The sequence below is a fragment of the Pseudopipra pipra genome, chromosome 1 (assembly GCF_036250125.1).
Source record: "Pseudopipra pipra isolate bDixPip1 chromosome 1, bDixPip1.hap1, whole genome shotgun sequence".
NCBI lineage: Eukaryota > Metazoa > Chordata > Aves > Passeriformes > Pipridae > Pseudopipra > Pseudopipra pipra.
This window is the reverse complement of record NC_087549.1, coordinates 59,754,533-59,766,245: the sequence shown is the minus strand read 5'-3', so window position 1 is coordinate 59,766,245 and position 11,713 is coordinate 59,754,533.

Genomic DNA, 11,713 nt, shown 5'->3' with positions numbered 1-11,713 from the left:
AGAATCCAATTATAAAATTGAGAGAAAAATTGATTTGTCAACTAAAAAAATGTGAACACTTACAGAAAATTATATAGGCATTTTCTATTTCACATTTTTCATGAAAAATCAGGACATTCTGAAGAAGTTGAAATGTTATTCTGAAGTATTTCAGTTTTGTCAGCTCACTATTTTTCAACAAATATATTTTCAGTCAAAAATTGTCAATCTCCTTTTCTTCTCAGATCCTTTTGTGACTACCTCTCACCATCTCCTTACACCATCATCCAGCAGCTTCTGAGTGCACAGTAATGATCATTTACCTGCTAACAATTTTCAGCTAATTGGGTCTTTTTCCTCCTGCACCCTATCACAAGGGCAAGGGAGGGAGCAAGACCCTCTTACTCTATCCAGCACCTCCCCTGATCACCTTTGTGGACTCTGCTTTTGCAAAGGTATTTATGGATAGGCAAAGGTGACCCGAGCCAAGGGACAGATTGCTTTCTTCAGCAATTATGGAAACACTTCTTTTGATGGGTTTTCTTTTTGTGTGTGTGTGTTTTCCTGGCATTGTTGTTATTTTTTTCTGAGGCACAAATATGGATTTATCTGGATGGGAATATGTTCCACAAATTAAATGATGTCTCATCGTGAGAGTAAGAGGGGGAGTGTGCAGTAGATTAGTTAATAGGTCTCCCATCTGTACTGTCTATGATATGATGATAAGCATACCTAGAAACGCAGGAAACGATTCACAAAAGCAATCAGATAATGAGGAATATTATTCTCAGAAGGTCCTTCCTGTGTTTGAACAGGGGGAACAAATTAAAAGCTCAGGTTGCGTGGTAGCTTGGAAATAGTGCACATGGTGACTAAGACTCTTATCAGAGGCAGCACTGAAATAACATTTTCTGCTAAAGAGCTTGAAGAAATATGTTACAAAATTATTAATAATGCATTGAAATTTGCAAAAGCATGAAGGCAGTGATAGTTGAGCTGTGTACTCCCAGCATTTGAGTGGAAAGGAAGAAGTGCTTTTAAGGCACAGACAAGGAGGTGGCTTCCAGTTAAAATTGCTCACAGCATTAAAAATAGGGGTGATAATAGAGGTTTGTTACTGCTTCTGGTAGTATTGTACTGGAAAAAAACAACCATGCAACACGACATGAGAAAACAGTGCATACTGTTTCTTGAGAAAGAGAGTGCATCTCTTTCTTGAGAAAGAGATCCAGTGCTGTCCTGGCTGCATTACAACCAGCAGCAGCAACCAGCAGCCACTGAGACACACAGCACAGCAATGGCCACCTTTGGAAATCTGCAGAAGGGAAAAGTGGTGATATCTGCTAGGAGTGGTCCTTCTCCCACGCTTTGAGTAGCCTTTCAGACAGTGTCCTGCAAAATGTCCCATCAGTCAGGTTGCAGTTCTTGCTTTGTAAATTACAGGGAGGAATGCAGTGATGTGATATGGTCTGCCCATAAAGCAGATCTTAAGGGGCTGCTCATAGCTTGCTCCACGGTGGACAGACACTGGCCACACCAGGTTGCAAATCAGACCCCCAAAGGAGTGATATGCCAAGGCTAAAATTCAGGGTTGTGAGTACCCTCTCTTACTTTAGAAAATACCGCTGCTGTTCAACCGGACATTGAGGCTCCTGTTCACACTGATGTGCTGATAGTTTTTGTGCCCATCTCTGTCCAAACCAGTAGCTTCTTTCTCTAGCATTATTTCAGTGAGTTATTTATGCTTAACATACATGTATGCTCCAGGCCCAAGAGAAACCACCTTAGAGTCAATCAGGTAGCCAGCCAGAGCTGTATGCATCTAACACTCTATTATAAAATGTGTTAGATGTATTATTATTATTATTATTATTAAATGTGTATCAGGGCTTTTAGCCTCCTTTGATTTTGTGGAGAGTTGAGAACACCAATTCTCCGACAGTGGCCTACACCTTTAAGCAGGTAATCTTCGTGCTTTATTAATAAACACATAAGTATGCCACTGGTATCTTTACTGAGCATCATTCCCTTTCATTCTTGGTGCACTCTGACATGACTTGAAAGTATGTGCTGTTTGCCAAAGATTTCTTTTTCAATGTCATAATTCCAACCACGAGATATTATTGATTTGCAGAAAAAGGACAGGTGACCTGCCAGAAGACTGAATAACCAAATAGTGCCTTTAAATTAGACAAAAACCTACTGCTTTCACTTAAAAAAAAAAACCCATACTGCTTCCCAGGTATGATCCAGATCTGTTATACACAACAAAGTTGCTCAGTATAAATCTTTATTTTGTGTTTCAGAAGGTATGCAATAGAAAACCCATTCTAACAATAAATGCTAGTCACCTGAGGTCTATAGCTTGTTTTGCAGCTCAGGAAAAAAAAGCCTCTGTTCACCCTTGGCCAACTGAGTTACATTTTCTGCTATTATTAATGCATTGCAAGGGTTTTTTTCATATCAATTTGAAATTATACATCTGGGAAATCCCAGTACAACGGCAGTCAATGCTTTGTTTCTCTGTGTGGCCCTTTGCAATTACTAGAATGTGCAAATATAATTTAGCGCAGGTAAAATTCAATCAGTCACCCCAAGCACAAAGAAATCTCCATCTCCCAGAAAAAAATCCAGAGAGTGTTTCCCTGCAAATGGCACAAGGGAGCTGTAAGAGTTTCTAAAACAAATTTATTAGAATATTTAAATTCAAGTTGTAATGGGAAATTTAGCTCAATAGGTGAGGTGGTGGCAGGCCGAAACCCAAGCGAGGCAGGCAGGCAGCTTTCGGGGCTGTGGGCTTGCTCAGGTTACAGCCCTGTTTCTGCTTGCAGGAATGATTGCAGCAGCCAGGCAGGCAGGGTACCCAAAAAGCAAACCCCAGGAGTGCAAGAGAGGGATGGGGGCACTGAGGAACAAAGGGGCTGCTGAGGAGCAAGGACAGAGGTGCAGCTCTCTTGTGGTGGCACCAGAGATGGCAGGAGATGTGGTTCTGAGCTGGGTTCCCCACACAGTCATTGACCAAGGACTCACCACCTACCCAACTGCAGGTGCCTGGGGGGCTGCATGCCAAGCTCATAAAATGCAGGCCCAGGAGAACTTGAAGCTTGAGGCAAAACATGAGGAAGGGAGGCAGAGCTGGAGGCTGCCACCAGGATAGCATGCTGCTTCTGCCCACCACCTGCACAGGGAGGTGACGAGCAGGCCTCCCTGGGCTGCCCCAGGGGCTGTGGTGGCCAAATCCCTGACACAGCACTGGGATGGGCAGGAATAGGGTCAGGGTTATAGCTCCACAGCTTTTATAAAATTACACCATAGTGAGGAGGTGTGGCTTTAATGAAAAGAAAAAAAAAATTAAGGGAAGAAGAAAATGTCAAGTTAAAGGACAGATGGATTTACGCTTCTCAAGCAACTCCAGCACCATAACGTTTTGTTTTTGTCATGCAGCAAAGGCTGCCCTTCACCTCCTGCTATGTTCAGTGTGAGCTGTGTCATCGCCTTCAAAGGAATCAGGATCAGGCCTCCAACGTGTTAATAAGCAACAAGAATTACGGAAAGAATTACATTTAATGTGAAGTCAGGCTGCCTGCGGTGATCGCACTGCACAGCCTGTCACAGATTGCTTTGTGCTGGAAACCTACGCCACAAACTGATCCGTGGATGAGACAACCACAAGACATTTCCGCTTGGCAGGAATATGGAGGGAGGAGATGAGAGACAGTCAGCAGCATCTAAGTGTGTATGGGGATGGCTGGAAAACTCCAGATACACGCAGGTCTGCTTCTGATGAGCTGAGAGCACTACGTGGTGTGGAAGCAACTACCTTTGCACTTCCTGAAGGATCATGACCACCCTACCGATAAAAAAGACCTATTCTGCTTTTATACATCTAAAATCCCAAAGCTCTGAAAGTACCTGCCTTGACATTAAGAAAATACCTTTTACAAGTGTTTTGGAAAAGAAAGTATAACAGCTTTCTTTGTCACTTCCCTCTGAAAGAAGCATTACTGCCTATCTTCTAGAAGACTGAATCAGCAGAGGAAGACATTACTCCAAAATACCTTTACACATACACAGAAAGGGGTAGGGGGGTTTTGTCTAAAGAGACTCCTGTGCTGGCTCTTTGTCCATGAGACTCATCTTGCTGAAGAGGTTCACGCAATGTTTCTCTTTCATGTCCTCATAAGCCCAAAGAAAGATGTGACCACCACAAGTGGACCTGCTGCAATGTACAGCAGACCATCAGGGTACCCATTAAAGCTGGAAAGGTTCAGCCAGTGAGGGAGCAAGGCGGGATTTTGCTTATTGTGCGTAGTAAAGAATAAGAAACTGTTGAATTTCCCAGAAATAAAGAGTAGAGCTGAGGCATAGAGCAACTTATTCTCTAATCTGTATTTGCATCCCAATATGGTCCTTTTACCCATAACGGGAAGTAAGGTTATTTCTGTGATCCTGCATCACCATCTTTCAGTTATTTTTCACTAGCAGGTAGCCAACACACTGTGGGAACTGGTTTACTTCACAAAATGGGCAGCTTTGAAAAACAGTCTTTATGGCCCCAAACTATGAACAATGTTTCTACAAACCTTCTGATCAGAAATGCACCTACTTTCCTACCCACTCATTTTTCTGCTGCTCTGATCTTCACCTTTGGACTCAGTCTTTGCCTCTTTTTGCTCTTACAGCAGCATTGTGCCATTTCCTAGAAGTTCCTCCCTTCTTCCATCTAAATCACTCATTTACATCCTGTTTTTATATGTTGCCCTAAACCTTTCCTTTGGACTATAACTTACAACTGACTATAAACCAACATCACTATTGTAACAGCCACTTTGAAGCTGTTGTGATTGAGCTCTCTAAATATGCATGTTAAAATCTTATGAAGTTTCAGGGGGGTGAGGGTGGGAAGTGCCATACACATCCAGGTGCTGATGACTAAATTATTTTTGACTTTTTTTTTTGTAAAAATTTCCGACTGGCCTTGGAAATAGCAAAATGTAAAAAACATGCCTACGGTTGTTTTGAAAAGCTCCCATGTTGCTAAGACCCTTTCTTACCTTACGGATTGCTTTAATTCGGGGTATGATGTTGCTCCTGGCATACACTAAGTAGTTGCACCCCCACCTTTAGAGAAAAAAATCAGTGTTTCCTCTGGAAGTTAAAACATCCTGAGGAAGAGAAAGGAAAGCAAGAGGATTTATCAGACAGAGCCTGACACATTGTAAAGATGCAGCATTGTTATCAGGTATCATTCTAACACACTCGCTGCTCTACACCACTCAAAATTTTATGACCACAAAAAACAACCCACACATACATGCCAAAGTGTGACTAGCCGAAGACAGCTCTCAGCATGTTAGCTTCATTCCACTCAAGAGACAAACAAGAGATCACAAATGAAACTGCCTACACCAAACTGATGTGAGCGGTAATGTAGGGTTTTGTCAGTGAGTCAACGCGGCTACCAAACCAAGCGCTTTCCTTTTGTGGCTTGTAGTACTTGTAAAGCCTTCCGCCTAAAAGCCAATCAAATAAGACACTGAGTCACTTAGTTGCCACCTAGAGACACATAGCAAAATCAGTCACTGTATGAACAGTTGATGCAAATATTTTGTTCACAGTTAATTCAGAATGAATAACACAGAATCATATGGTTATTTCCGTGCCCAGGTACAGCAAGACCATAATGCATAAAATTGATGTTAAATGCATAAAATCTCCTGCTTGGAGCATCAAAACATAGTCATGGCATTGAATGCTGATGTTAAATCTGAAACATATTCCACATACCACATGGACTGCAGCTAACATTAACAGCTTTCCATTGCAACTGCTACACTGCTGTAATTGGGCAGACACTGGCTGGGGATTTCTTCAGAGACCTATTTTTCAATTAAAGTTTAATTTTCAAGTAAAAGGCTTTATACAGAATGAGATCGTGTGTGCACCTCGTTGTTGCACTGTCTCAGAGCATGTGATTTCTGGGTTTATTATGTCCAGAACAGTGTAGGGCAGCAAAGCAAAAGCAAAAAGAAATAGAGGCAGGATGATGCTTTTCAAAATCCTTTCCAGGTTCAGGATAAAACAGTTATCCTGGTCAGCAATTGCAGGTGTGTGGTCAGGCTTGGCCGGTGCACCATGAGTTGGCTCAATAAGGAGAAAGGCATTCAGTATTATTTTTTTCCTGAGTGAAGACAAATGGGAAGAAAAAACACCAAGAAAACAAGAGAGGTATTAGTCAAGGAAACTGAGAATTGCTCTTCTAGCAGGTCAGTAGTTACAGCATGGGTTTAGGCTCCCTAACTGCTCACTACCTAATTCCTTTACTACTACTATACATCTGCCTGGGGCTAGTGAAAGGAATAACCCCACAAGGTAAGCAAACCCCAGTAGTTCTGTGAATCCCTGCCTTAACTCCTGCCACTCCTGCACCCCCCCCCATGCCTGCAGGCACCTCTATGGGTCCCTTTGGTGGAGTTCAGGTGCATGCAGGAAAACAACTCTCCTCTCCGGGTTCAGACAGCCACTGCTAAGCATTGCAGGGCAAATCCATTACTGCTTCCAGGTCTTAAACAGTTAAACCAGCTGGATTTTGAGACCTAGGAAATGAGGAGGATGAGATAACTACATTTTCAAGAACATTTGTTTTGAATCCAAAGCATTTCCCCAAGTGTATTAATATGAATTACCAGGAGATTGTGTGAGGATTTATATGTGTAGTATTCCAAGAGAAAAGAAAAAAGAGCCTGAGCAGGAATAGTCAGTTTTAAATTAAGATAAATTACTCCAAGTTTCTTTTTAAAATATACGCATGTCCATTGTTTACGATCGTAGAGTTCAAAATGCTGAATGTGTCTGCTGAGAGGATATACACCTCCTTCGCAAAACTCTGCTCTAGTTATTTGAAACACAGCCTGATAACAAACACTACAAGGGAAAAGAAAGGGTGGGGGAGAAAAGGAAAGAGAAAAAGTGATGGAGAAAGAGACGGAGTAAGAATACACAGCATTATTGACAAGTGCTAATCTTTTGGGGGGGGGGTTGAAACTTTTAGGCATCAACCAGAAATTAAATTTTGCCAAGATGTACCAGAATATAGTCCCTCTTCATTTGCATAATCAAATAAAAGGTAAGATTCAGCAGCATGAATACTTGGCCTACCAGTAAGTTGTTTGATTTTTAGAAATAGAGAATCAAGATTTCCCTAGCAAGTTAGCTCTTTCTCATACAGTTCATATTATACATGACAGAGGCAGAAGATATAAAATTTGCTACAATATATTAGTTTGATAACATTGTAGAGGGTTTCTCATCAAAATACAGAGATGTGGAATTATAGTTCCAAGGCCTAATTTAATAACAAAGTATGCTGTTGTTAAAACCATTTTTTGCCTGCTCTCTATAAGCAATGTGTGCATTGTATCAAGAATCTGGGAAGAAAAATTGAAGAATTATGCAGACAAATACTGGTATGTGGCCAGAGCTTAGGAAATCATGTAGCTGCCTCTCAGTGTCCTTATTGCCCATAAAAGAACACTTCACACGGTCAACAGCTCAAATTTATGTGGACCCTTAGGGGTAAATTTTCAGTACAGTGAATAGGAACTCACACATGCAATCACATTATTGTTAATGGGAGTTCTGTGGTTACTTCTTCCACTCAGTGCTAAAAATGGTGTCCCTTGCTGTAGAAGGCTATCTACAGACCACTCTGGCTCCCACTCTTCATCTCTGCCAGCAGTCCCAGAGAAGCAATGCAGAGTGGCCCATAAAACCACTTGTGTCTTCTCCTCCCGTCATGTCGTTGACACAACTGCTGAGGGGGTATGTCCCTCCCCTGCCATGAGGACTGCAGGATGGGAAGTACAATATCTATGATGCTCTTACACTTTCTCCATTGCTGACTGCAGGTGAGTCTTCCCAAGATTACTTCTCTTCCTGCCCAGAAACCTGCCACTGTCTCTGCTGTTGATTTAAGTGCTAGAGCCCTTCCAGTGGGTGTAGCATGTCTTTGTGCCCCCCTTTTTGCCTTGGGTGTAACCAACACAAGGGAAGGTCTTGCATCTACTGATTTTGCTGGTCACCAATTATTTTTTTTCTTAGGACTGTTGTCTGCTCTTAACCTCATGGTATTTCTCTAGTGATGCATCTAAATAATCATCTGGTCATGACTTCAGTGTAATGAACTAAGACTGGTGCAGGAGCATTATGAATTGAAACAACAGTTTGAAAATAAGTTACCAACAAAAACTTGCCAGTAATTATGAGACTTTGCAAAAGAGGATTCATTTTCTTTACTGTAACTAAGCTTTAGGGTGACATCCTATTTTATTAACAAGTCTGAGGGCTAGAATCTTCCCCTACATGTGTTTCTTCCCTAATCACTTGGCTACAGGTACTGGGACACGAATAACGACAGCAGGTATTGCAAAATTTGCAATGAAATTGTGACTGTCAACAAAATCAGAAGTTGCTGTGCACTGACAAGCCGCTTTGCTCTGATAGCTTGAACATCCACAAGAACTTTGAGGCTGTTGATCATACACCATCCATATTACTACATCCCCATGCTTGGTTACAAGTCTGGATGTGCAGCTCTCCTCTATGGCTGTACCCAGACAAAAAGAACCTGTCTCTACCACATCCTGACCTGAACTGTAGTTGAGAGGGTCCCAGTGCACGGGTTCCTGAGGGGTGTAGTTGAAATCCACTTGTGCTAAGCTGATGGTTAATGTATTTCCAACCATGAAGTCAGGTGTTCTGTTCTGGTTTCAGAGGTCCATGAAGTGGAGCAGTGGTCTCTTTATACTTGCACAAAATACCACACAGCATTTTAAAATATATATATATATCATCGACATCTAGCCAATGATATAATCTTACTATTTGTCTGTCAAGAAGTGCAAAAAACAGCAATGCCAAAGGTCTCCTCTCAGCAGTGTTTGGACTTCATTTGTGAATGGATCGCATCCATGGGAAGGAAGCATAATGCAATACATGCAGATGCGAGGACACAGACACTCTTTTCTGTGAAATAATGAGAACCCACATAATATCAAGAAAGTCTCACTTGGAGGAAAACACATGGCCAAGGAGGTAATGATGTTGTAGACAATTTTTGTAGGATCATCATTCTAACCTGTACCACAGACCTCCAGCTGGATGGAGGAAGAGCTTCACGATCAAGCCTTCTGTCTGTTTTTTGCAGCACTGGCTACAGATAAGGTACCAATTTTATTTGCCACTGTTTAATTTGTTTCTTTTTAATTAGATGGGTTAGGTACTCAGAATCACGTTTGGGATTGGTTTCACAGCCCATCATATTTCTTAAACTATGATAGGACAATTGGCCATTAATTCAAAGCAGCGCTAATAATGGTCGCCACACCTACTAGGAGAAACAAATGGGAAGGCTATAGAAAGACTTCTCCACTTTTAACCCCCTTAATACAAATTTAGATTGAAGTCAGACAAACAAAAAACTCAATGTCTCAATTATACTTTAATTGCATGATTCCCTTTTGGCCTATATTATTGATCAGTCCCCAGCATACAAGGGAAAAAAATAATAGATTGGAGGAAGTGGGGGTGGAAATTATCTAGGAACACATACATCCCTTCCATGCCATGCCTTACCATAAACCTTCCACACGACCACCAAAGGAAGCTGCCCAGTCATTCCCTGAGCAAGTCCATGGCACCGAGGAGCCTGCAAGCTGTAATCTTCCTGCCGAGCTGACCTTGGTGATGAACTGTACTAGCATCTTGTACCATGCAGAGAGAGCAGACTGGGGCAGATGATAACAGGGCTCATGGGGGTGGGGTGGGGGGGAGAGTTGCCTGTCTCACGACACAAGCCTTGAATATTCTGTGATTTTGTTCTTGGAAGCAATCTCACCCACCTTCTCCCCTCTCTCCCTCCCTCCCTCCTTCATTTTCTTCTTTGACATGCAGCCCTGCTCTGGTATACTACCTGAGTGGGAATTGCCTGCAGGTCCTGATGTAATAGCTGTGCCATATGGTCCCTTCACACAGTGGGAAGGTGGAAAAATCCAGAAGGAAAAAGAAAAAACAGCAACCCTGGAAAACTTTATGTAGCAGTTCAACAGAACTACAGCTGTGGCCACAAACAGAGGCAACAACTGGAATATTACGCATGATGCATAGGGCACGGTAACAGCACACAGCCTCCCCAGAATGCAGCTGAGCTTTATGTCCCATTTAACTGAGAAACCTCCCCGCGCACCGTAAAGCTCCATTAAAGCACATAAGCAGGTGTGGCAACCCCGGTGTTTTCCATGGTAGATCACTCAGCTCCTCTTACTTCCAAAGTACCCTCTGCTGCCTGCCTTTCTCCAGGTGTCTGCAGAGGAACCTAATGAGACTGATTGGGACATGCTGATCAGCTTTCATTATAAGCTGGTCTCTAGCAGATTAATCAAAATAATGGTATGTGCTGTGCATCTATTTTATGGCTGTACACAGTTTTGCTTTCAAAACTAAAATAAGACACCTGTTTTCCCCACCCTGTCTTGCTGAGTAGTCCCTTTAAGAGCATAACCTTATTATCAAATATATGATATACCATCAGAGCTGAGGAGCTTCATACACACATAAATATCACTCTTCCAGTTTGTGCTTTTTATACTAGCAGAAGAATCTAATGGAAATAAATTCAGTCCATGGGTCAATTACAGGCTTATTTTCATATTTATGGACTTAATACTTTCACACACAAAAAGATTCTAATGATAGCCTAAGGCACGGAGTAATCAAAACAACAGCTATTGAAAGGGAAAGAACCAAAGAAAAGTACCACTTTGAAATTCTACCCCATCTCCTGATATTGTTACATACACTACATAAAAAATGCTTTTTCACAAATGAGTATGATTTTTACCTACTTACCGTCAGCGTATTGTTAAAAAGAAACCAAAGGCAAGAGTTGTTACTGCAACAAAAGCCACACTTTTTCCACCTCCAAATTCAAGAAATTAACTCTTTGATGTGAACAATCAAATCTCCTTCTTTCTTCTTCTTCCTCCTTGTCCTTGTGTCAGTTAGCAAAGAGACAGGATATCATGTTTCCTTCACAGAACAGGGATGTCCACATGCTCTGCAGTGACTGAAGGGTCCTGGAGTCATTGCTCCCCTCAGGAGAGATGGCAGGTGTCCATTCCTCACTGACTGGCTGCATGTGCCTCTGGAGGCTTCACCACTGCTTTGAGGAAGGCGGAGAGGGAAAGACTAGCTCTAGTTTACTCTGTAGAGCTGCCTGGATAGGTAGCAGAGAGGTATGGACTTTAGCGGGGCTAAAGGAGCTGCTGCCCTGCCCTGCCCTGCTCTGTGAAGGGGCCACTTCTCCCCTGATGCTGGCCATGGGCACACAGGAGACATCCCTTCCCTTCTGTTATCACTTGAAGCAGCCCACTCCAAGAAAATTCAGAAATTTCTTCTTAAGCATCAGCAGGGCATATAGGTATTTGTCATCCGAGCTTGTTTTCATGTATATTTTATGTACGAAGCAAGGATGTGTGAGGAAGGAAGGGAACATGTTTAAGCTTTCAATGCCAACTGAAGCAGGATAGACTGCATAAGCTATCACTGAGCACTTCATGCATTGCAACTTCACCGTGTTGTTTCCTGAGTTAGCTATTTATTAAGAGTCACTGAATTGGAGCATCTTGCATGTGATTAGATAAATGATATGTAGTTTCTGGGAGCATTTTGTGAAGTT